Source organism: Taudactylus pleione, unplaced genomic scaffold (assembly GCF_031769625.1).
Source record: "Taudactylus pleione unplaced genomic scaffold, aTauple2 ptg000619l, whole genome shotgun sequence".
In the NCBI taxonomy this organism is placed as follows: domain Eukaryota; kingdom Metazoa; phylum Chordata; class Amphibia; order Anura; family Myobatrachidae; genus Taudactylus; species Taudactylus pleione.
In genome coordinates, this window is record NW_028285021.1 from 393,557 (window position 1) to 418,125 (window position 24,569).

The 24,569-nt window shown below is 34.8% G+C and overlaps 15 non-coding genes across 15 annotated transcripts; all 15 read left to right on the forward strand.

The window, feature by feature from the left end:
* Positions 1–232: 232 nt before the first annotated feature.
* Positions 233–314, forward strand: TRNAS-GCU (transfer RNA serine (anticodon GCU)). The gene has a single exon. It is a non-coding gene; the product is annotated as a tRNA-Ser (tRNA).
* Positions 315–1,366: 1,052 nt separating this feature from the next.
* On the forward strand, positions 1,367–1,448 carry TRNAS-GCU (transfer RNA serine (anticodon GCU)). The gene has a single exon. It is a non-coding gene; the product is annotated as a tRNA-Ser (tRNA).
* Positions 1,449–1,990: 542 nt separating this feature from the next.
* On the forward strand, positions 1,991–2,072 carry TRNAS-GCU (transfer RNA serine (anticodon GCU)). Its single transcript has one exon. It is a non-coding gene; the product is annotated as a tRNA-Ser (tRNA).
* A 1,583-nt stretch (positions 2,073–3,655) lies between these two features.
* On the forward strand, positions 3,656–3,737 carry TRNAS-GCU (transfer RNA serine (anticodon GCU)). Its single transcript has one exon. It is a non-coding gene; the product is annotated as a tRNA-Ser (tRNA).
* Positions 3,738–4,789: 1,052 nt separating this feature from the next.
* On the forward strand, positions 4,790–4,871 carry TRNAS-GCU (transfer RNA serine (anticodon GCU)). Its single transcript has one exon. It is a non-coding gene; the product is annotated as a tRNA-Ser (tRNA).
* A 1,585-nt stretch (positions 4,872–6,456) lies between these two features.
* Positions 6,457–6,538, forward strand: TRNAS-GCU (transfer RNA serine (anticodon GCU)). Its single transcript has one exon. It is a non-coding gene; the product is annotated as a tRNA-Ser (tRNA).
* A 1,052-nt stretch (positions 6,539–7,590) lies between these two features.
* Positions 7,591–7,672, forward strand: TRNAS-GCU (transfer RNA serine (anticodon GCU)). Its single transcript has one exon. It is a non-coding gene; the product is annotated as a tRNA-Ser (tRNA).
* A 1,579-nt stretch (positions 7,673–9,251) lies between these two features.
* On the forward strand, positions 9,252–9,333 carry TRNAS-GCU (transfer RNA serine (anticodon GCU)). The gene has a single exon. It is a non-coding gene; the product is annotated as a tRNA-Ser (tRNA).
* A 1,052-nt stretch (positions 9,334–10,385) lies between these two features.
* Positions 10,386–10,467, forward strand: TRNAS-GCU (transfer RNA serine (anticodon GCU)). Its single transcript has one exon. It is a non-coding gene; the product is annotated as a tRNA-Ser (tRNA).
* Positions 10,468–11,519: 1,052 nt separating this feature from the next.
* Positions 11,520–11,601, forward strand: TRNAS-GCU (transfer RNA serine (anticodon GCU)). The gene has a single exon. It is a non-coding gene; the product is annotated as a tRNA-Ser (tRNA).
* Positions 11,602–13,278: 1,677 nt separating this feature from the next.
* On the forward strand, positions 13,279–13,360 carry TRNAS-GCU (transfer RNA serine (anticodon GCU)). The gene has a single exon. It is a non-coding gene; the product is annotated as a tRNA-Ser (tRNA).
* A 1,052-nt stretch (positions 13,361–14,412) lies between these two features.
* TRNAS-GCU (transfer RNA serine (anticodon GCU)) lies at positions 14,413–14,494 on the forward strand. The gene has a single exon. It is a non-coding gene; the product is annotated as a tRNA-Ser (tRNA).
* Positions 14,495–17,325: 2,831 nt separating this feature from the next.
* On the forward strand, positions 17,326–17,407 carry TRNAS-GCU (transfer RNA serine (anticodon GCU)). The gene has a single exon. It is a non-coding gene; the product is annotated as a tRNA-Ser (tRNA).
* Positions 17,408–23,603: 6,196 nt separating this feature from the next.
* On the forward strand, positions 23,604–23,685 carry TRNAS-GCU (transfer RNA serine (anticodon GCU)). Its single transcript has one exon. It is a non-coding gene; the product is annotated as a tRNA-Ser (tRNA).
* Positions 23,686–24,118: 433 nt separating this feature from the next.
* On the forward strand, positions 24,119–24,200 carry TRNAS-GCU (transfer RNA serine (anticodon GCU)). Its single transcript has one exon. It is a non-coding gene; the product is annotated as a tRNA-Ser (tRNA).
* Positions 24,201–24,569: the final 369 nt, after the last annotated feature.

Sequence of the window (24,569 nt, forward strand, 5' to 3'; positions counted from 1 at the left end):
GTGTATGTTATGATTTTTTGTCGTTTTTGATGGATCAACATGATGGTGTAGTAGTTCACAAATATAGGTTATGTCTAAAGTAAAATAAATGTTCTTTAAGCAAAGGCTCACTTGAAAGGGGACATGCTAACAAGCCTGTGATATTGATGAGAACACAACCAATAATGTATAAAGAATTGATTTAAAACAAGACAAGTGGTGTTAGAAAACCCTTCTTTATTTGTGCCAGAAAGACGAGGTGGCCAAGTGGTTAAGGCGATGGACTGCTAATCCATTGTGCTCTGCACGCATGGGTTCAAATCCCATCCTTGTTGGTTTGGAGTCGTTTGCTTGGAAATGGAATTTTTGCAAATAATGCTTCATAAGTGAAGCTAACACTTAAATGTCAAAAATAAACTAATTCAATAAGAAATCTACTTCAATGAACAATGCTTTTCATTAAAGACATACATAGCACACATTTAGTGAAAATCTACCATTTCTGTTATAGTAGAAGTGATGTAATTGGCCAGATCTGTAAGTTATGATTTTTTGTCATTTGTGATGGATCAACATGATGGTGTAGTAGTTCACAAATATAGGTTACGTTTAAAGTGAAATAAATGTTCTTTAAGCAAAAGCTCACTTGAAAGTGGACTTGCTAACAAGCCTGTGATATTGCTGAGAACACAACCAACAATGTATAAAGAATTGATTACAAATATGACAACTGGTGTTAGAAAACCCTTCTTTATTTGTGCCAGAAAGATGAGGTGGCCGAGTGGTTAAGGCGATGGCCTTCACTTCACTTCACTTTACTTATGAAGCATTATTTGCAAAAATTCCATTTCCAAGCAAACAATTCCAAACCGACGAGGATGGGATTGGAACCCATGCATGCAGATCACAATCCATTGTGCTCTGCATTCATGGGTTCCAATCCCATCCTCGTCGGTTTGGAATTGTTTGCTTGGAAATGGAATTTTTGCAAATAATGCTTCATAAGTGAAGCTGACACTCAAATGTAAAAAAAAAACTAATTCAATTAAGAAATCTACTTCAATGAACAATACTTTTCATTAAAGACATACATAGAACACATTTAGTGAAAATCTACCATTACTGTTATAGTAGTAGTCATGTCATTGGCCAGATGTGTATGTTATGATTTTTTGTCGTTTGTGATGGATCAACATGATGGTGTAGTAGTTCACAAATATAGGTTAAGTTTAAAGTAAAATAAATGTTCTTTAAGCAAAAGCTCACTTGAAAGTGGACTTGCTAACAAGCCTGTGATATTGCTGAGAACACAACCAACAATGTATAAAGAAATGATTTAAAATATGACAAGTGGTGTCAGAAAACCCTTCTTCATTTGTGCCAGAAAGACGAGGTGGCCGAGTGGTTAAGGCGATGGACTGCTAATCCATTGTGCTCTGCACGCATGGGTTCAAATCCCATCCTCGTCGGTTTGGAGTTGTTTGCTTGGAAATGGAATTTTTGCAAATAATGCTTCATAAGTGAAGCTAACACTTAAATGTCAAAAATAAACTAATTCAATTAAGAAATCTACTTCAATGAACAATGCTTTTCATTAAAGACATACATAGCACACATTTAGTGAAAATCTACCATTACTGTTATAGTAGAAGTCATGTCATTGGCCAAATGTGTATGTTATGATTTTTTGTCGTTTGTGATGGATCAACAAGATGGTGTAGTAGTTCACAAATATAGTTTATGTCTAAAGTAAAATAAATGTTCTTTAAGCAAAGGCTCACTTGAAAGTGGACATGCTAACAATCCTGTGATATTGATGAGAACACAACCAATAATGTATAAAGAATTGATTTAAAACAAGACAAGTGGTGTCAGAAAATCCTTCTTTATTTGTGCCAGAAAGATGAGGTGGCCGAGTGGTTAAGGCGATTGACTTCACTTCACTTCACTTCACTTTACTTATGAAGCATTATATGTAAAAATTCCTTTTCCAAGCAAACAATTCCAAACCGACGAGGTGGCCGAGTGGTTAAGGCGATGGACTGCTAATCCATTGTGCTCTGCACGCATGGGTTCAAATCCCATCCTCGTCGGTTTGGAGTTGTTTGCTTGGAAATGGAATTTTTGCAAATAATGCTTCATAAGTGAAGCTAACACTTAAATGTCAAAAATAAACTAATTCAATTAAGAAATCTACTTCAATGAACAATGCTTTTCATTAAAGACATACATAGCACACATTTAGTGAAAATCTACCATTACTGTTATAGTAGAAGTCATGTCATTGGCCAAATGTGTATGTTATGATTTTTTGTCGTTTGTGATGGATCAACAAGATGGTGTAGTAGTTCACAAATATAGTTTATGTCTAAAGTAAAATAAATGTTCTTTAAGCAAAGGCTCACTTGAAAGTGGACATGCTAACAATCCTGTGATATTGATGAGAACACAACCAATAATGTATAAAGAATTGATTTAAAACAAGACAAGTGGTGTCAGAAAATCCTTCTTTATTTGTGCCAGAAAGATGAGGTGGCCGAGTGGTTAAGGCGATTGACTTCACTTCACTTCACTTCACTTTACTTATGAAGCATTATATGTAAAAATTCCTTTTCCAAGCAAACAATTCCAAACCGACGAGGATTGGATTTGAACACATGCGTGCAGAGCACAATCCATTGTGCTCTGCATTCATGGGTTCCAATCCCATCCTCGTCGGTTTGGAATTGTTTGCTTGGAAATCGAATTTTTGCAAATAATGCTTCATAAGTGAAGCTGACACTGAAATGTCAAAAATAAACTAATTCAATTAAGAAATCTACTTCAATGAACAATGCTTTTCATTAAAGACATACATAGAACGCACTTAGTGAAAATCTACCATTACTGTTATAGTAGAAGTCGTAGAAGTCATGTCATTTAGTGAAAATCTAAGCCAAATGTGTGTTATGATTTTTTGTCGTTTGTGATGGATCAACATGATGGTGTAGTAGATCACAAATATAGGTTACGTTTAATGTAAAATAAATGTAATTTAAGCAAAGGCTCACTTGAAAGAGGACTTGCTAACAAGCCTGTGATATTGCTGAGAACACAACCAACAATGTATAAAGAAATGATTTAAAATATGACAAGTGGTGTCAGACAACTCATCTTTATTTGTGCAAGAAAGACAAGGTGGCCGAGTGGTTAAGGCGATGGACAGCTAATCCATTGTGTTCTGCACGCATGGGTTCAAATCTTGTTGGTTTGGAATTTTTTCCTTGGAAATGGAATTTTGCAAATAATGCTTCATAAGTGAAGCTGACACTCAAATGTCAAAAATAAACTAATTCAATTAAGAAATCTACGTCAATGAACAATGCTTTTCATTAAAGACATACATAGAACACATTTAAGGAAAATCTCCATTACTGTTATAGTAGAAGTCATGTCATTGGCCAAATGTGTGTTATGATTTTTTGTCGTTTGTGATGGATCAACATGATGGTGCAGTAGTTCACAAATATAGGTTATGTCTAAAGTAAAATAAATGTTCTATAAGCAAAGGCTCACTTGAAAGGGGACATGCTAACAAGCCTGTGATATTGATGAGAACACAACCAACAATGTATAAAGAATTGATTTAAAACAAGACAAGTGGTGTTAGAAAACCCTTCTTTATTTGTGCCAGAAAGACGAGGTGGCCGAGTGGTTAAGGCGATGGACTGCTAATCCATTGTGCTCTGCACGCATGGGTTCAAATCCCATCCTCGTCGGTTTGGAGTTGTTTGCTTGGAAATGGAATTTTTGCAAATAATGCTTCATAAGTGAAGCTAACACTCAAATGTCAAAAATAAACTAATTCAATTAAGAAATCTACTTCAAAGAACAATGCTTTTCATTAAAGACATACATAGCACACATTTAGTGAAATCTACCATTACTGTTATAGTAGAAGTGATGTAATTGGCCAGATCTGTAAGTTATGATTTTTTGTCATTTGTGATGGATCAACATGATGGTGTAGTAGTTCACAAATATAGGTTACGTTTAAAGTGAAATAAATGTTCTTTAAGCAAAAGCTCACTTGAAAGTGGACTTGCTAACAAGCCTGTGATATTGCTGAGAACACAACCAACAATGTATAAAGAATTGATTACAAATATGACAACTGGTGTTAGAAAACCCTTCTTTATTTGTGCCAGAAAGATGAGGTGGCCGAGTGGTTAAGGCGATGGACTTCACTTCACTTCACTTTACTTATGAAGCATTATTTGCAAAAATTCCATTTCCAAGCAAACAATTCCAAACCGACGAGGATGGGATTGGAACCCATGCATGCAGATCACAATCCATTGTGCTCTGCATTCATGGGTTCCAATCCCATCCCCGTCGGTTTGGAATTGTTTGCTTGGAAATGGAATTTTTGCAAATAATGCTTCATAAGTGAAGCTGACACTCAAATGTAAAAAAAAAACTAATTCAATTAAGAAATCTACTTCAATGAACAATACTTTTCATTAAAGACATACATAGAACACATTTAGTGAAAATCTACCATTACTGTTATAGTAGTAGTCATGTCATTGGCCAGATGTGTATGTTATGATTTTTTGTCGTTTGTGATGGATCAACATGATGGTGTAGTAGTTCACAAATATAGGTTAAGTTTAAAGTAAAATAAATGTTCTTTAAGCAAAAGCTCACTTGAAAGTGGACTTGCTAACAAGCCTGTGATATTGCTGAGAACACAACCAACAATGTATAAAGAAATGATTTAAAATATGACAAGTGGTGTCAGAAAACCCTTCTTCATTTGTGCCAGAAAGACGAGGTGGCCGAGTGGTTAAGGCGATGGACTGCTAATCCATTGTGCTCTGCACGCATGGGTTCAAATCCCATCCTCGTCGGTTTGGAGTTGTTTGCTTGGAAATGGAATTTTTGCAAATAATGCTTCATAAGTGAAGCTAACACTTAAATGTCAAAAATAAACTAATTCAATTAAGAAATCTACTTCAATGAACAATGCTTTTCATTAAAGACATACATAGCACACATTTAGTGAAAATCTACCATTACTGTTATAGTAGAAGTCATGTCATTGGCCAAATGTGTATGTTATGATTTTTTGTCGTTTGTGATGGATCAACAAGATGGTGTAGTAGTTCACAAATATAGTTTATGTCTAAAGTAAAATAAATGTTCTTTAAGCAAAGGCTCACTTGAAAGTGGACATGCTAACAATCCTGTGATATTGATGAGAACACAACCAATAATGTATAAAGAATTGATTTAAAACAAGACAAGTGGTGTCAGAAAATCCTTCTTTATTTGTGCCAGAAAGATGAGGTGGCCGAGTGGTTAAGGCGATTGACTTCACTTCACTTCACTTCACTTTACTTATGAAGCATTATATGTAAAAATTCCTTTTCCAAGCAAACAATTCCAAACCGACGAGGATTGGATTTGAACACATGCGTGCAGAGCACAATCCTTTGTGCTCTGCATTCATGGGTTCCAATCCCATCCTCGTCGGTTTGGAATTGTTTGCTTGGAAATCGAATTTTTGCAAATAATGCTTCATAAGTGAAGCTGACACTGAAATGTCAAAAATAAACTAATTCAATTAAGAAATCTACTTCAATGAACAATGCTTTTCATTAAAGACATACATAGAACGCACTTAGTGAAAATCTACCATTACTGTTATAGTAGAAGTCGTAGAAGTCATGTCATTTAGTGAAAATCTAAGCCAAATGTGTGTTATGATTTTTTGTCGTTTGTGATGGATCAACATGATGGTGTAGTAGATCACAAATATAGGTTACGTTTAATGTAAAATAAATGTAATTTAAGCAAAGGCTCACTTGAAAGAGGACTTGCTAACAAGCCTGTGATATTGCTGAGAACACAACCAACAATGTATAAAGAAATGATTTAAAATATGACAAGTGGTGTCAGACAACTCATCTTTATTTGTGCAAGAAAGACAAGGTGGCCGAGTGGTTAAGGCGATGGACAGCTAATCCATTGTGTTCTGCACGCATGGGTTCAAATCTTGTTGGTTTGGAATTTTTTCCTTGGAAATGGAATTTTGCAAATAATGCTTCATAAGTGAAGCTGACACTCAAATGTCAAAAATAAACTAATTCAATTAAGAAATCTACGTCAATGAACAATGCTTTTCATTAAAGACATACATAGAACACATTTAAGGAAAATCTCCATTACTGTTATAGTAGAAGTCATGTCATTGGCCAAATGTGTATGTTATGATTTTTTGTCGTTTGTGATGGATCAACATGATGGTGCAGTAGTTCACAAATATAGGTTATGTCTAAAGTAAAATAAATGTTCTATAAGCAAAGGCTCACTTGAAAGGGGACATGCTAACAAGCCTGTGATATTGATGAGAACACAACCAACAATGTATAAAGAATTGATTTAAAACAAGACAAGTGGTGTTAGAAAACCCTTCTTTATTTGTGCCAGAAAGACGAGGTGGCCGAGTGGTTAAGGCGATGGACTGCTAATCCATTGTGCTCTGCACGCATGGGTTCAAATCCCATCCTCGTCGGTTTGGAGTTGTTTGCTTGGAAATGGAATTTTTGCAAATAATGCTTCATAAGTGAAGCTAACACTCAAATGTCAAAAATAAACTAATTCAATTAAGAAATCTACTTCAAAGAACAATGCTTTTCATTAAAGACATACATAGCACACATTTAGTGAAATCTACCATTACTGTTATAGTAGAAGTGATGTAATTGGCCAGATCTGTAAGTTATGATTTTTTGTCATTTGTGATGGATCAACATGATGGTGTAGTAATTCACAAATATAGGTTACGTTTAAAGTGAAATAAATGTTCTTTAAGCAAAAGCTCACTTGAAAGTGGACTTGCTAACAAGCCTGTGATATTGCTGAGAACACAACCAACAATGTATAAAGAATTGATTACAAATATGACAACTGGTGTTAGAAAACCCTTCTTTATTTGTGCCAGAAAGATGAGGTGGCCGAGTGGTTAAGGCGATGGACTTCACTTCACTTCACTTTACTTATGAAGCATTATTTGCAAAAATTCCATTTCCAAGCAAACAATTCCAAACCGACGAGGATGGGATTGGAACCCATGCATGCAGATCACAATCCATTGTGCTCTGCATTCATGGGTTCCAATCCCATCCTCGTCGGTTTGGAATTGTTTGCTTGGAAATGGAATTTTTGCAAATAATGCTTCATAAGTGAAGCTGACACTCAAATGTAAAAAAAAACCTAATTCAATTAAGAAATCTACTTCAATGAACAATACTTTTCATTAAAGACATACATAGAACACATTTAGTGAAAATCTACAATTACTGTTATAGTAGTAGTCATGTCATTGGCCAGATGTGTATGTTATGATTTTTTGTCGTTTGTGATGGATCAACATGATGGTGTAGTAGTTCACAAATATAGGTTAAGTTTAAAGTAAAATAAATGTTCTTTAAGCAAAAGCTCACTTGAAAGTGGACTTGCTAACAAGCCTGTGATATTGATGAGAACACAACCAACAATGTATAAAGAATTGATTTAAAACAAGACAAGTGGTGTTAGAAAACCCTTCTTTATTTGTGCCAGAAAGACGAGGTGGCCGAGTGGTTAAGGCGATGGACTGCTAATCCATTGTGTTCTGCACGCATGGGTTCAAATCCCATCCTCGTCGGTTTGGAGTTGTTTGCTTGGAAATGGAATTTTTGCAAATAATGCTTCATAAGTGAAGCTAACACTTAAATGTCAAAAATAAACTAATTCAATAAGAAATCTACTTCAATGAACAATGCTTTTCATTAAAGACATACATAGCACACATTTAGTGAAAATCTACCATTACTGTTATAGTAGAAGTTATGTCATTGGCCAAATGTGTATGTTATGATTTTTTGTCGTTTGTGATGGATCAACAAGATGGTGTAGTAGTTCACAAATATAGTTTATGTCTAAAGTAAAATAAATGTTCTTTAAGCAAAGGCTCACTTGAAAGTGGACATGCTAACAAGCCTGTGATATTGATGAGAACACAACCAATAATGTATAAAGAATTGATTTAAAACAAGACAAGTGGTGTCAGAAAATCCTTATTTATTTGTGCCAGAAAGATGAGGTGGCCGAGTGGTTAAGGCGATTGACTTCACTTCACTTCACTTTACTTATGAAGCATTATATGTAAAAATTCCTTTTCCAAGCAAACAATTCCAAACCGACGAGGATTGGATTTGAACACATGCGTGCAGAGCACAATCCATTGTGCTCTGCATTCATGGGTTCCAATCCCATCCTCGTCGGTTTGGAATTGTTTGCTTGGAAATCGAATTTTTGCAAATAATGCTTCATAAGTGAAGCTGACACTGAAATGTCAAAAATAAACTAATTCAATTAAGAAATCTACTTCAATGAACAATGCTTTTCATTAAAGACATACATAGAACACACTTAGTGAAAATCTACCATTACTGTTATAGTAGAAGTCGTAGAAGTCATGTCATTTAGTGAAAATCTAAGCCAAATGTGTGTTATGATTTTTTGTCGTTTGTGATGGATCAACATGATGGTGTAGTAGTTCACAAATATAGGTTACGTTTAATGTAAAATAAATGTAATTTAAGCAAAGGCTCACTTGAAAGAGGACTTGCTAACAAGCCTGTGATATTGCTGAGAACACAACCAACAATGTATAAAGAAATGATTTAAAATATGACAAGTGGTGTCAGACAACTCATCTTTATTTGTGCAAGAAAGACAAGGTGGCCGAGTGGTTAAGGCGATGGACAGCTAATCCATTGTGTTCTGCACGCATGGGTTCAAATCTTGTTGGTTTGGAATTTTTTCCTTGGAAATGGAATTTTGCAAATAATGCTTCTTAAGTGAAGCTGACACTCAAATGTCAAAAATAAACTAATTCAATTAAGAAATCTACGTCAATGAACAATGCTTTTCATTAAAGACATACATAGAACACATTTAAGGAAAATCTCCATTACTGTTATAGTAGAAGTCATGTCATTGGCCATATGTGTATGTTATGATTTTTTGTCGTTTGTGATGGATCAACATGATGGTGCAGTAGTTCACAAATATAGGTTATGTCTAAAGTAAAATAAATGTTCTATAAGCAAAGGCTCACTTGAAAGGGGACATGCTAACAAGCCTGTGATATTGATGAGAACACAACCAACAATGTATAAAGAATTGATTTAAAACAAGACAAGTGGTGTTAGAAAACCCTTCTTTATTTGTGCCAGAAAGACGAGGTGGCCGAGTGGTTAAGGCGATGGACTGCTAATCCATTGTGCTCTGCACGCATGGGTTCAAATCCCATCCTCGTCGGTTTGGAGTTGTTTGCTTGGAAATGGAATTTTTGCAAATAATGCTTCATAAGTGAAGCTAACACTCAAATGTCAAAAATAAACTAATTCAATTAAGAAATCTACTTCAAAGAACAATGCTTTTCATTAAAGACATACATAGCACACATTTAGTGAAATCTACCATTACTGTTATAGTAGAAGTGATGTAATTGGCCAGATCTGTAAGTTATGATTTTTTGTCATTTGTGATGGATCAACATGATGGTGTAGTAGTTCACAAATATAGGTTACGTTTAAAGTGAAATAAATGTTCTTTAAGCAAAAGCTCACTTGAAAGTGGACTTGCTAACAAGCCTGTGATATTGCTGAGAACACAACCAACAATGTATAAAGAATTGATTACAAATATGACAACTGGTGTTAGAAAACCCTTCTTTATTTGTGCCAGAAAGATGAGGTGGCCGAGTGGTTAAGGCGATGGACTTCACTTCACTTCACTTTACTTATGAAGCATTATTTGCAAAAATTCCATTTCCAAGCAAACAATTCCAAACCGACGAGGATGGGATTGGAACCCATGCATGCAGATCACAATCCATTGTGCTCTGCATTCATGGGTTCCAATCCCATCCTCGTCGGTTTGGAATTGTTTGCTTGGAAATGGAATTTTTGCAAATAATGCTTCATAAGTGAAGCTGACACTCAAATGTAAAAAAAAACCTAATTCAATTAAGAAATCTACTTCAATGAACAATACTTTTCATTAAAGACATACATAGAACACATTTAGTGAAAATCTACCATTACTGTTATAGTAGTAGTCATGTCATTGGCCAGATGTGTATGTTATGATTTTTTGTCGTTTGTGATGGATCAACATGATGGTGTAGTAGTTCACAAATATAGGTTAAGTTTAAAGTAAAATAAATGTTCTTTAAGCAAAAGCTCACTTGAAAGTGGACTTGCTAACAAGCCTGTGATATTGATGAGAACACAACCAACAATGTATAAAGAATTGATTTAAAACAAGACAAGTGGTGTTAGAAAACACTTCTTTATTTGTGCCAGAAAGACGAGGTGGCCGAGTGGTTAAGGCGATGGACTGCTAATCCATTGTGCTCTGCACGCATGGGTTCAAATCCCATCCTCGTCGGTTTGGAGTTGTTTGCTTGGAAATGGAATTTTTGCAAATAATGCTTCATAAGTGAAGCTAACACTCAAATGTCAAAAATAAACTAATTCAATTAAGAAATCTACTTCAAAGAACAATGCTTTTCATTAAAGACATACATAGCACACATTTAGTGAAATCTACCATTACTGTTATAGTAGAAGTGATGTAATTGGCCAGATCTGTAAGTTATGATTTTTTGTCATTTGTGATGGATCAACATGATAGTGTAGTAGTTCACAAATATAGGTTACGTTTAAAGTGAAATAAATGTTCTTTAAGCAAAAGCTCACTTGAAAGTGGACTTGCTAACAAGCCTGTGATATTGCTGAGAACACAACCAACAATGTATAAAGAATTGATTACAAATATGACAACTGGTGTTAGAAAACCCTTCTTTATTTGTGCCAGAAAGATGAGGTGGCCGAGTGGTTAAGGCGATGGACTTCACTTCACTTCACTTTACTTATGAAGCATTATTTGCAAAAATTCCATTTCCAAGCAAACAATTCCAAACCGACGAGGATGGGATTGGAACCCATGCATGCAGATCACAATCCATTGTGCTCTGCATTCATGGGTTCCAATCCCATCCTCGTCGGTTTGGAATTGTTTGCTTGGAAATGGAATTTTTGCAAATAATGCTTCATAAGTGAAGCTGACACTCAAATGTAAAAAAAAACCTAATTCAATTAAGAAATCTACTTCAATGAACAATACTTTTCATTAAAGACATACATAGAACACATTTAGTGAAAATCTACCATTACTGTTATAGTAGTAGTCATGTCATTGGCCAGATGTGTATGTTATGATTTTTTGTCGTTTGTGATGGATCAACATGATGGTGTAGTAGTTCACAAATATAGGTTAAGTTTAAAGTAAAATAAATGTTCTTTAAGCAAAAGCTCACTTGAAAGTGGACTTGCTAACAAGCCTGTGATATTGCTGAGAACACAACCAACAATGTATAAAGAAATGATTTAAAATATGACAAGTGGTGTCAGAAAACCCTTCTTCATTTGTGCCAGAAAGATGAGGTGGCCGAGTGGTTAAGGCGATGGACTGCTAATCCATTGTGCTCTGCACGCATGGGTTCAAATCCCATCCTCGTCGGTTTGGAGTTCTTTGCTTGGAAATGGAATTTTTGCAAATAATGCTTCATAAGTGAAGCTAACACTTAAATGTCAAAAATAAACTAATTCAATTAAGAAATCTACTTCAATGAACAATGCTTTTCATTAAACACATACATAGCACACATTTAGTGAAAATCTACCATTACTGTTATAGTAGAAGTCATGTCATTGGCCAAATGTGTATGTTATGATTTTTTGTTGTTTGTGATGGATCAACAAGATGGTGTAGTAGTTCACAAATATAGTTTATGTCTAAAGTAAAATAAATGTTCTTTAAGCAAAGGCTCACTTGAAAGTGGACATGCTAACAAGCCTGTGATATTGATGAGAACACAACCAATAATGTATAAAGAATTGATTTAAAACAAGACAAGTGGTGTCAGAAAATCCTTCTTTGTTTGTGCCAGAAAGATGAGGTGGCCGAGTGGTTAAGGCGATTGACTTCACTTCACTTCACTTCACTTTACTTATGAAGCATTATATGTAAAAATTCCTTTTCCAAGCAAACAATTCCAAACCGACGTTGATTGGATTTGAACACATGCGTGCAGAGCACAAACCATTGTGCTCTGCATTCATGGGTTCCAATCCCATCCTCGTCGGTTTGGAATTGTTTGCTTGGAAATCGAATTTTTGCAAATAATGCTTCATAAGTGAAGCTGACACTGAAATGTCAAAAATAAACTAATTCAATTAAGAAATCTACTTCAAAGAACAATGCTTTTCATTAAAGACATACATAGCACACATTTAGTGAAATCTACCATTACTGTTATAGTAGAAGTGATGTAATTGGCCAGATCTGTAAGTTATGATTTTTTGTCATTTGTGATGGATCAACATGATGGTGTAGTAGTTCACAAATATAGGTTACGTTTAAAGTGAAATAAATGTTCTTTAAGCAAAAGCTCACTTGAAAGTGGACTTGCTAACAAGCCTGTGATATTGCTGAGAACACAACCAACAATGTATAAAGAATTGATTACAAATATGACAACTGGTGTTAGAAAACCCTTCTTTATTTGTGCCAGAAAGATGAGGTGGCCGAGTGGTTAAGGCGATGGACTTCACTTCACTTCACTTTACTTATGAAGCATTATTTGCAAAAATTCCATTTCCAAGCAAACAATTCCAAACCGACGAGGATGGGATTGGAACCCATGCATGCAGATCACAATCCATTGTGCTCTGCATTCATGGGTTCCAATCCCATCCTCGTCGGTTTGGAATTGTTTGCTTGGAAATTGAATTTTTGCAAATAATGCTTCATAAGTGAAGCTGACACTCAAATGTAAAAAAAAACCTAATTCAATTAAGAAATCTACTTCAATGAACAATACTTTTCATTAAAGACATACATAGAACACATTTAGTGAAAATCTACCATTACTGTTATAGTAGTAGTCATGTCATTGGCCAGATGTGTATGTTATGATTTTTTGTCGTTTGTGATGGATCAACATGATGGTGTAGTAGTTCACAAATATAGGTTAAGTTTAAAGTAAAATAAATGTTCTTTAAGCAAAAGCTCACTTGAAAGTGGACTTGCTAACAAGCCTGTGATATTGATGAGAACACAACCAACAATGTATAAAGAATTGATTTAAAACAAGACAAGTGGTGTTAGAAAACACTTCTTTATTTGTGCCAGACAGACGAGGTGGCCGAGTGGTTAAGGCGATGGACTGCTAATCCATTGTGCTCTGCACGCATGGGTTCAAATCCCATCCTCGTCGGTTTGGAGTTGTTTGCTTGGAAATTGAATTTTTGCAAATAATGCTTCATAAGTGAAGCTAACACTCAAATGTCAAAAATAAACTAATTCAATTAAGAAATCTACTTCAAAGAACAATGCTTTTCATTAAAGACATACATAGCACACATTTAGTGAAATCTACCATTACTGTTATAGTAGAAGTGATGTAATTGGCCAGATCTGTAAGTTATGATTTTTTGTCATTTGTGATGGATCAACATGATAGTGTAGTAGTTCACAAATATAGGTTACGTTTAAAGTGAAATAAATGTTCTTTAAGCAAAAGCTCACTTGAAAGTGGACTTGCTAACAAGCCTGTGCTATTGCTGAGAACACAACCAACAATGTATAAAGAATTGATTACAAATATGACAACTGGTGTTAGAAAACCCTTCTTTATTTGTGCCAGAAAGATGAGGTGGCCGAGTGGTTAAGGCGATGGACTTCACTTCACTTCACTTTACTTATGAAGCATTATTTGCAAAAATTCCATTTCCAAGCAAACAATTCCAAACCGACGAGGATGGGATTGGAACCCATGCATGCAGATCACAATCCATTGTGCTCTGCATTCATGGGTTCCAATCCCATCCTCGTCGGTTTGGAATTGTTTGCTTGGAAATGGAATTTTTGCAAATAATGCTTCATAAGTGAAGCTGACACTCAAATGTAAAAAAAAACCTAATTCAATTAAGAAATCTACTTCAATGAACAATACTTTTCATTAAAGACATACATAGAACACATTTAGTGAAAATCTACCATTACTGTTATAGTAGTAGTCATGTCATTGGCCAGATGTGTATGTTATGATTTTTTGTCGTTTGTGATGGATCAACATGATGGTGTAGTAGTTCACAAATATAGGTTAAGTTTAAAGTAAAATAAATGTTCTTTAAGCAAAAGCTCACTTGAAAGTGGACTTGCTAACAAGCCTGTGATATTGCTGAGAACACAACCAACAATGTATAAAGAAATGATTTAAAATATGACAAGTGGTGTCAGAAAACCCTTCTTCATTGGTGCCAGAAAGACGAGGTGGCCGAGTGGTTAAGGCGATGGACTGCTAATCCATTGTGCTCTGCACGCATGGGTTCAAATCCCATCCTCGTCGGTTTGGAGTTCTTTGCTTGGAAATGGAATTTTTGCAAATAATGCTTCATAAGTGAAGCTAACACTTAAATGTCAAAAATAAACTAATTCAATTAAGAAATCTACTTCAATGAACAATGCTTTTCATTAAACACATACATAGCACACATTTAGTGAAAATCTACCATTACTGTTATAGTAGAAGTCATGTCATTGGCCAAATGTGTATGTTATGATTTTTTGTCGTTTGTGATGGATCAACAAGATGGTGTAGTAGTTCACAAATATAGTTTATGTCTAAAGTAAAATAAATGTTCTTTAAGCAAAGGCTCACTTGAAAGTGGACATGCTAACAAGCCTGTGATATTGATGAGAACACAACCAATAATGTATAAAGAATTGATTTAAAACAAGACAAGTGGTGTCAGAAAATCCTTCTTTGTTTGTGCCAGAAAGATGAGGTGGCCGAGTGGTTAAGGCGATTGACTTCACTTCACTTCACTTCACTTTACTTATGAAGCATTATATGTAAAAATTCCTTTTCCAAGCAAACAATTCCAAACCGACGTTGATTGGATTTGAACACATGCGTGCAGAGCACAAACCATTGTGCTCTGCATTCATGGGTTCCAATCCCATCCTCGTCGGTTTGGAATTGTTTGCTTGGAAATCGAATTTTTGCAAATAATGCTTCATAAGTGAAGCTGACACTGAAATGTCAAAAATAAACTAATTCAATTAAGAAATCTACTTCAATGAACAATTCTTTTCATTAAAGACATACATAGAACACACTTAGTGAAAATCTACCATTACTGTTATAGTAGAAGTCGTAGAAGTCATGTCATTTAGTGAAAATCTAAGCCAAATGTGTGTTATGATTTTTTGTCGTTTGTGATGGATCAACATGATGGTGTAGTAGTTCACAAATATAGGTTATGTTTAATGTAAAATAAATGTAATTTAAGCAAAGGCTCACTTGAAAGAGGACTTGCTAACAAGCCTGTGATATTGCTGAGAACACAACCAACAATGTATAAAGAAATGATTTAAAATATGACAAGTGGTGTCAGACAACTCATCTTTATTTGTGCCAGAAAGACGAGGTGGCCGAGTGGTTAAGGCGATGGACTGCTAATCCATTGTGTTCTGCACGCATGGGTTCAAATCTTGTTGGTTTGGAATTTTTTCCTTGGAAATGGAATTTTGCAAATAATGCTTCTTAAGTGAAGCTGACACTCAAATGTCAAAAATAAACTAATTCAATTAAGAAATCTACGTCAATGAACAATGCTTTTCATTAAAGACATACATAGAACACATTTAAGGAAAATCTACCATTACTGTTATAGTAGAAGTCATGTCATTGGCCAAATGTGTATGTTATGATTTTTTGTCGTTTGTGATGGATCAACATGATGGTGTAGTAGTTCACAAATATAGGTTATGTCTAAATTAAAATAAATGTTCTTTAAGCAAAGGCTCACTTGAAAGTGGACATGCTAACAAGCCTGTGATATTGATGAGAACACAACCAATAATGTATAAAGAATTGATTTAAAACAAGACAAGTGGTGACAGAAAATCCTTCTTTATTTGTGCCAGAAAGATGAGGTGGCCGAGTGGTTAAGGCGATTGACTTCACTTCACTTCACTTTACTAATGAAGCATTATATGTAAAAATTCCTTTTCCAAGCAAACAATTCCAAACCGACGAGGATTGGATTTGAACCCATGCGTGCAGAGCACAATCCATTGTGTTTTGCATTCATGGGTTCCAATCCCATCCTCGTCGGTTTGGAATTGTTTGCTTGGAAATGGAATTTTTGCAAATAATGCTTCATAAGTGAAGCTGACACTGAAATGTAAAAAATTAACTAATTCAATAAAGAAATCTACTTCAATGAACAATGCTTTTCATTAAAGACATACATAGAACACACTTAGTGAAAATCTACCATTACTGTTATAGTAGTAGTCATGTCATTGGCCAGATGTGTATGTTATGATTTTTTGTCGTTTGTGATGGATCAACATGATGGTGTAGTAGTTCACAAATATAGGTTAAGTTTAAAGTAAAATAAATGTTCTTTAAGCAAAAGCTCACTTGAAAGTGGACTTGCTAACAAGCCTGTGATATTGCTGAGAACACAACCAACAATGTATAAAGAATTGATTACAAATATGACAACTGGTGTTAGAAAACCCTTCTTTATTTGTGCCAGAAAGATGAGGTGGCCGAGTGGTTAAGGCGATGGACTTCACTTCACTTCACTTCACTTTACTTATGAAGCATTATTTGCAAAAATTCCATTTCCAAGCAAACAATTCCAAACCGACGAGGATGGGATTGGAACCCATGCATGCAGATCGCAATCCATTGTGCTCTGCATTCATGGGTTCCAATCCCATCCTCGTCGGTTTGGAATTGTTTGCTTGGAAATGGAATTTTTGCAAATAATGCTTCATAAGTGAAGCTGACACTCAAATGTAAAAAAAAAACAAATTCAATTAAGAAATCTACTTCAATGAACAATACTATTCATTAAAGACATACATAGAACACATTTAGTGAAAATCTACCATTACTGTTATAGTAGTAGTCATGTCATTGGCCAGATGTGTATGTTATGATTTTTTGTCGTTTGTGATGGATCAACATGATGGTGTAGTAGTTCACAAATATAGGTTAAGTTTAAAGTAAAATAAATGTTCTTTAAGCAAAAGCTCACTTGAAAGTGGACTTGCTAACAAGCCTGTGATATTGCTGAGAACACAACCAACAATGTATAAAGAAATGATTTAAAATATGACAAGTGGTGTCAGAAAACCCTTTTTCATTTGTGCCAGAAAGACGAGGTGGCCGAGTGGTTAAGGCGATGGACTGCTAATCCATTGTGCTCTGCACGCATGGGTTCAAATCCCATCCTCGTCGGTTTGGAGTTGTTTGCTTGGAAATGGAATTTTTGCAAATAATGCTTCATAAGTGAAGCTAACACTTAAATGTCAAAAATAAACTAATTCAATTAAGAAATCTACTTCAATGAACAATGCTTTTCATTAAAGACATACATAGCACACATTTAGCGAAAATCTACCATTAATGTTATAGTAGAAGTCATGTCATTGGCCAAATCTGTAAGTTATGATTTTTTGTCGTTTGTGATGGATCAACAAGATGGTGTAGTAGTTCACAAATATAGTTTATGTCTAAAGTAAAATAAATGTTCTTTAAGCAAAGGCTCACTTGAAAGTGGACATGCTAACAAGCCTGTGATATTGATGAGAACACAACCAATAATGTATAAAGAATTGATTTAAAACAAGACAAGTGGTGTCAGAAAATCCTTCTTTATTTGTGCCAGAAAGATGAGGTGGCCGAGTGGTTAAGGCGATTGACTTCACTTCACTTCACTTCACTTTACTTATGAAGCATTATATGTAAAAATTCCTTTTCCAAGCAAACAATTCCAAACCGACGAGGATTGGATTTGAACCCATGCGTGCAGAGCACAATCCATTGTGCTCTGCATTCATGGGTTCCAATCCCATCCTCGTCGGTTTGGAATTGTTTGCTTGGAAATCGAATTTTTGCAAATAATGCTTCATAAGTGAAGCTGACACTGAAATGTCAAAAATAAACTAATTCAATTAAGAAATCTACTTCAATGAACAATGCTTTTCATTAAAGACATACATAGAACACACTTAGTGAAAATCTACCATTACTGTTATAGTAGAAGTCGTAGAAGTCATGTCATTTAGTGAAAATCTAAGCCAAATGTGTGTGTTATGATTTTTTGTCATTTGTGATGGATCAACATGATGGTGTAGTAGTTCACAAATATAGGTTACGTTTAAAGTAAAATAAATGTAATTTAAGCAAAGGCTCACTTGAAAGAGGACTTGCTAACAAGCCTGTGATATTGCTGAGAACACAACCAACAATGTATAAAGAAATGATTTAAAATATGACAAGTGGTGTCAAACAACTCATCGTTATTTGTGCCAGAAAGATGAGGTGGCCGAGTGGTTAAGGCGATGGACTGCTAATCCATTGTGTTCTGCACGCATGGGTTCAAATCTTGTTGGTTTGGAATTTTTTCCTTGGAAATGGAATTTTGCAAATAATGCTTCTTAAGTGAAGCTGACACTCAAATGTCAAAAATAAACTAATTCAATTAAGAAATCTACGTCAATGAACAATGCTTTTCATTAAAGACATACATAGAACACATTTAAGGAAAATCTTCCATTACTGTTATAGTAGAAGTCATGTCATTGGCCAAATGTGTATGTTATGATTTTTTGTCATTTGTGATGGATCAACATGATGGTGTAGTAGTTCACAAATATAGGTTATGTCTAAAGTAAAATAAATGTTCTATAAGCAAAGGCTCACTTGAAAGTGGACATGCTAACAAGCCTGTGATATTGATGAGAACACAACCAATAATGTATAAAGAATTGATTTAAAACAAGACAAGTGGTGTCAGAAAATCCTTCTTTATTTGTGCCAGAAAGATGAGGTGGCCGAGTGGTTAAGGCGATTGACTTCACTTCACTTCACTTCACTTTACTTATGAAGCATTATATGTAAAAATTCCTTTTCCAAGCAAACAATTCCAAACCAACGAGGATTGGATTTGAACCCATGCGTGCAGAGCACAATCCATTGTGCTCTGCATTCATGGGTTCCAATCCCATCCTCGTCGGTTAGGAATTGTTTGCTTGGAAATCGAATTTTTGCAAATAATGCTTCATAAGTGAAGCTGACACTGAAATGTCAAAAATAAACTAATTCAATTAAGAAATCTTCTTCAATGAACAATGCTTTTCATTAAAGACATACATAGAACACACTTAGTGAAAATCTACCATTACTGTTATAGTAGAAGTCGTAGAAGTCATGTCATTTAGTGAAAATCTAAGCCAAATGTGTGTGTTATGATTTTTTGTCGTTTGTGATGGATCAACATGATGGTGTAGTAGTTCACAAATATAGGTTACGTTTAAAGTAAAATAAATGTAATTTAAGCAAAGGCTCACTTGAAAGAGGACTTGCTAACAAGCCTGTGATATTGCTGAGAACACAACCAACAATGTATAAAGAAATGATTTAAAATATGACAAGTGGTGTCAAACAACTCATCGTTATTTATGCCAGAAAGACGAGGTGGCCGAGTGGTTAAGGCGATGGACTGCTAATCCATTGTGTTCTGCACGCATGGGTTCAAATCTTGTTGGTTTGGAATTTTTTCCTTGGAAATGGAATTTTGCAAATAATGCTTCTTAAGTGAAGCTGACACTCAAATGTCAAAAATAAACTAATTAAATTAAGAAATCTACGTCAATGAACAATGCTTTTCATTAAAGACATACATAGAACACATTTAAGGAAAATCTACCATTACTGTTATAGTAGAAGTCATGTCATTGGCCAAATGTGTATGTTATGATTTTTTGTCGTTTGTGATGGATCAACATGATGGTGTAGTAGTTCACAAATATAGGTTATGTCTAAAGTAAAATAAATGTTCTTTAAGCAAAGGCTCACTTGAAAGTGGACATGCTAACAAGCCTGTGATATTGATGAGAACACAACCAATAATGTATAAAGAATTGATTTAAAACAAGACAAGTGGTGACAGAAAATCCTTCTTTATTTGTGCCAGAAAGATGAGGTGGCCGAGTGGTTAAGGCGATTGACTTCACTTCACTTCACTTTACTTATGAAGCATTATATGTAAAAATTCCTTTTCCAAGCAAACAATTCCAAACCGACGAGGATTGGATTTGAACCCATGCGTGCAGAGCACAATCCATTGTGTTTTGCATTCATGGGTTCCAATCCCATCCTCGTCGGTTTGGAATTGTTTGCTTGGAAATGGAATTTTTGCAAATAATGCTTCATAAGTGAAGCTGACACTGAAATGTAAAAAATTAACTAATTCAATAAAGAAATCTACTTCAATGAACAATGCTTTTCATTAAAGACATACATAGAACACACTTAGTGAAAATCTACCATTACTGTTATAGTAGAAGTCGTAGAAGTCATGTCATTTAGTGAAAATCTAAGCCAAATGTGTGTTATGATTTTTTGTCATTTGTGATGGATCAACATGATGGTGTAGTAGTTCACAAATATAGGTTACGTTTAATGTAAAATAAATGTAATTTAAGCAAAGGCTCACTTGAAAGAGGACTTGCTAACAAGCCTGTGATATTGCTGAGAACACAACCAACAATGTATAAAGAAATGATTTAAAATATGACAAGTGGTGTCAGACAACTCATCTTTATTTGTGCCAGAAAGACGAGGTGGCCGAGTGGTTAAGGCGATGGACTGCTAATCCATTGTGTTCTGCACGCATGGGTTCAAATCTTGTTGGTTTGGAATTTTTTCCTTGGAAATGGAATTTTGCAAATAATGCTTCTTAAGTGAAGCTGACACTCAAATGTCAAAAATAAACTAATTCAATTAAGAAATCTACGTCAATGAACAATGCTTTTCATTAAAGACATACATAGAACACATTTAGTGAAAATCTACCATTACTGTTATAGTAGAAGTCATGTCATTGGCCAAATGTGTATGGTATGATTTTTTGTCATTTGTGATGGATCAACAAGATGGTGTAGTAGTTCACAAATGTAGTTTATGTCTAATGTAAAATAAATGTTCTTTAAGCAAAGGCTCACTTGAAAGAGGACTTGCTAACAAGCCTGTGATATTGATGAGAACACAACCAATAATGTACAAAGAATTGATTTAAAACAAGACAAGTGGTGTCAGAAAATCCTTCTTTATTTGTGCCAGAAAGATGAGGTGGCAGAGTGGTTAAGGCGATTGACTTCACTTCACTTCGCTTTACTTATGAAGAATTATTTGTAAAAATTCCTTTTCCAAGCAAACAATTCCAAACCGACGAGGATGGGATTGGAACCCATGCATGCAGAGCACAATCCATTGTGCTCTGCATTCATGGGTTCCAATCCCATCCTCGTCGGTTTGGAATTGTTTGCTTGGAAATTGAATTTTTGCAAATAATGCTTCATAAGTGAAGCTGACACTGAAATGTCAAAAATAAACTAATTCAATTAAGAAATCTACTTCAATGAACAATGCTTTTCATTAAAGACATACATAGAACACTCTTAGTGAAAATCTACCATTACTGTTATAGTAGAAGTCGTAGAAGTCATGTCATTTAGTGAAAATCAAAGCCAAATGTGTGTGTTATGATTTTTTGTTGTTTGTGATGGATCAACATGATCGTGTAGTAGTTCACAAATATAGGTTACATTTAAAGTAAAATAAATGTTCTTTAAGCAAATGCTCACTTGAAAGTGGACTTGCTAACAAGCCTGTGATATTGCTGAGAACACAACCAACAATGTATCAAGAAATGATTTAAAATATGACAAGTGGTGTGAGACAACTCATCTTTATATGTGCCAGAAAGACGAGGTGGCCGAGTGGTTAAGGCGATGGACTGCTAATCCATTGTGTTCTGCACACATGGGTTCAAATCTTGTCAGTTTGGAATTTTTTCTTTGGAAAAGGAATTTAGCAAATAATGCTTCTTAAGTGAAGCTGACACTCAAATGTCAAAAATAAACTAATTCAATTAAGAAATCTACATCAATGAACAATGCTTTTCATTAAAGACATACATAGAACACATTTAAGGAAAATCTTCCATTACTGTTATAGTAGAAGTCATGTCATTGGCCAAATGTGTATGTTATGATTTTTTGTCATTTGTGATGGATCAACATGATGGTGTAGTAGTTCACAAATATAGGTTATGTCTAAAGTAAAATAAATGTTCTTTAAGCAAAGGCTCACTTGAAAGTGGACATGCTAACAAGCCTGTGATATTGATGAGAACACAACCAATAATGTATAAAGAATTGATTTAAAACAAGACAAGTGGTGTCAGAAAATCCTTCTTTATTTGTGCCAGAAAGATGAGGTGGCCGAGTGGTTAAGGCGATTGACTTCACTTCACTTCACTTCACTTTACTTATGAAGCATTATATGTAAAAATTCCTTTTCCAAGCAAACAATTCCAAAGCGACGAGGATTGGATTTGAACCCATGCATGCAGAGCACAATCCATTGTGCTCTGCATTCATGGGTTCCAATCCCATCCTCGTCGGTTTGGAATTGTTTGCTTGGAAATCGAATTTTTGCAAATAATGCTTCATAAGTGAAGCTGACACTGAAATGTCAAAAATAAACTAATTCAATTAAGAAATCTACTTCAATGAACAATGCTTTTCATTAAAGACATACATAGAACACACTTAGTGAAAATCTACCATTACTGTTATAGTAGAAGTCGTAGAAGTCATGTCATTTAGTGAAAATCTAAGCCAAATGTGTGTGTTATGATTTTTTGTCGTTTGTGATGGATCAACATGATGGTGTAGTAGTTCACAAATATAGGTTACGTTTAAAGTAAAATAAATGTAATTTAAGCAAAGGCTCACTTGAAAGAGGACTTGCTAACAAGCCTGTGATATTGCTGAGAACACAACCAACAATGTATAAAGAAATGATTTAAAATATGACAAGTGGTGTCAAACAACTCATCGTTATTTATGCCAGAAAGACGAGGTGGCCGAGTGGTTAAGGCGATGGACTGCTAATCCATTGTGTTCTGCACGCATGGGTTCAAATCTTGTTGGTTTGGAATTTTTTCCTTGGAAATGGAATTTTGCAAATAATGCTTCTTAAGTGAAGCTGACACTCAAATGTCAAAAATAAACTAATTCAATTAAGAAATCTACGTCAATGAACAATGCTTTTCTTTAAAGACATACATAGAACACATTTAAGGAAAATCTTCCATTACTGTTATAGTAGAAGTCATGTCATTGGCCAAATGTGTATGTTATGATTTTTTGTCATTTGTGATGGATCAACATGATGGTGTAGTAGTTCACAAATATAGGTTATGTCTAAAGTAAAATAAATGTTCTTTAAGCAAAGGCTCACTTGAAAGGGGACATGCTAACAAGCCTGTGATATTGATGAGAACACAACCAATAATGTATAAAGAATTGATTTAAAACAAGACAAGTGGTGTTAGAAAACACTTTGTTATTTGTGCCAGAAAGACGAGGTGGCCGAGTGGTTAAGGCGATGGACTGCTAATCCATTGTGCTCTGCACGCATGGGTTCAAATCCCATCCTCGTCGGTTTGGAGTTGTTTGCTTGGAAATGGAATTTTTGCAAATAATGCTTCATAAGTGAAGCTGACACTCAAATGTAAAAAAAAAACTAATTCAATTAAGAAATCTACGTCAATGAACAATGCTTTTCTTTAAAGACATACATAGAACACATTTAGTGAAAATCTACCATTACTGTTATAGTAGTAGTCATGTCATTGGCCAGATGTGTTTGTTATGATTTTTTGTCGTTTGTGATGGATCAACATGATGGTGTAGTAGTTCACAAATATAGGTTAAGTTTAAAGTAAAAGAAATGTTCTTTAAGCAAAAGCTCACTTGAAAGTGGACTTGCTAAGAAGCCTGTGATATTATTGAGAAAACAACCAACAATGTATAAAGAAATGATTTAAAATATGACAAGTGGTGTCAGAAAACCCTTCTTCATTTGTGCCAGAAAGACGAGGTGGCCGAGTGGTTAAGGCGATGGACTGCTAATCCATTGTGCTCTGCACGCATGGGTTCAAATCCCATCCTCGTCGGTTTGGAGTTGTTTGCTTGGAAATGGAATTTTTGCAAATAATGCTTCATAAGTGAAGCTAACACTTAAATGTCAAAAATAAACTAATTCAATTAAGAAATCTACTTCAATGAACAATGCTTTTCATTAAAGACATACATAGCACACATTTAGTGAAAATCTACCATTACTGTTATAGTAGAAGTCATGTCATTGGCCAAATGTGTATGTTATGATATTTTGTCGTTTGTGATGGATCAACAAGATGGTGTAGTAGTTCACAAATATAGTTTATGTCTAAAGTAAAATAAATGTTCTTTAAGCAAAGGCTCACTTGAAAGTGGACATGCTAACAAGCCTGTGATATTGATGAGAACACAACCAATAATGT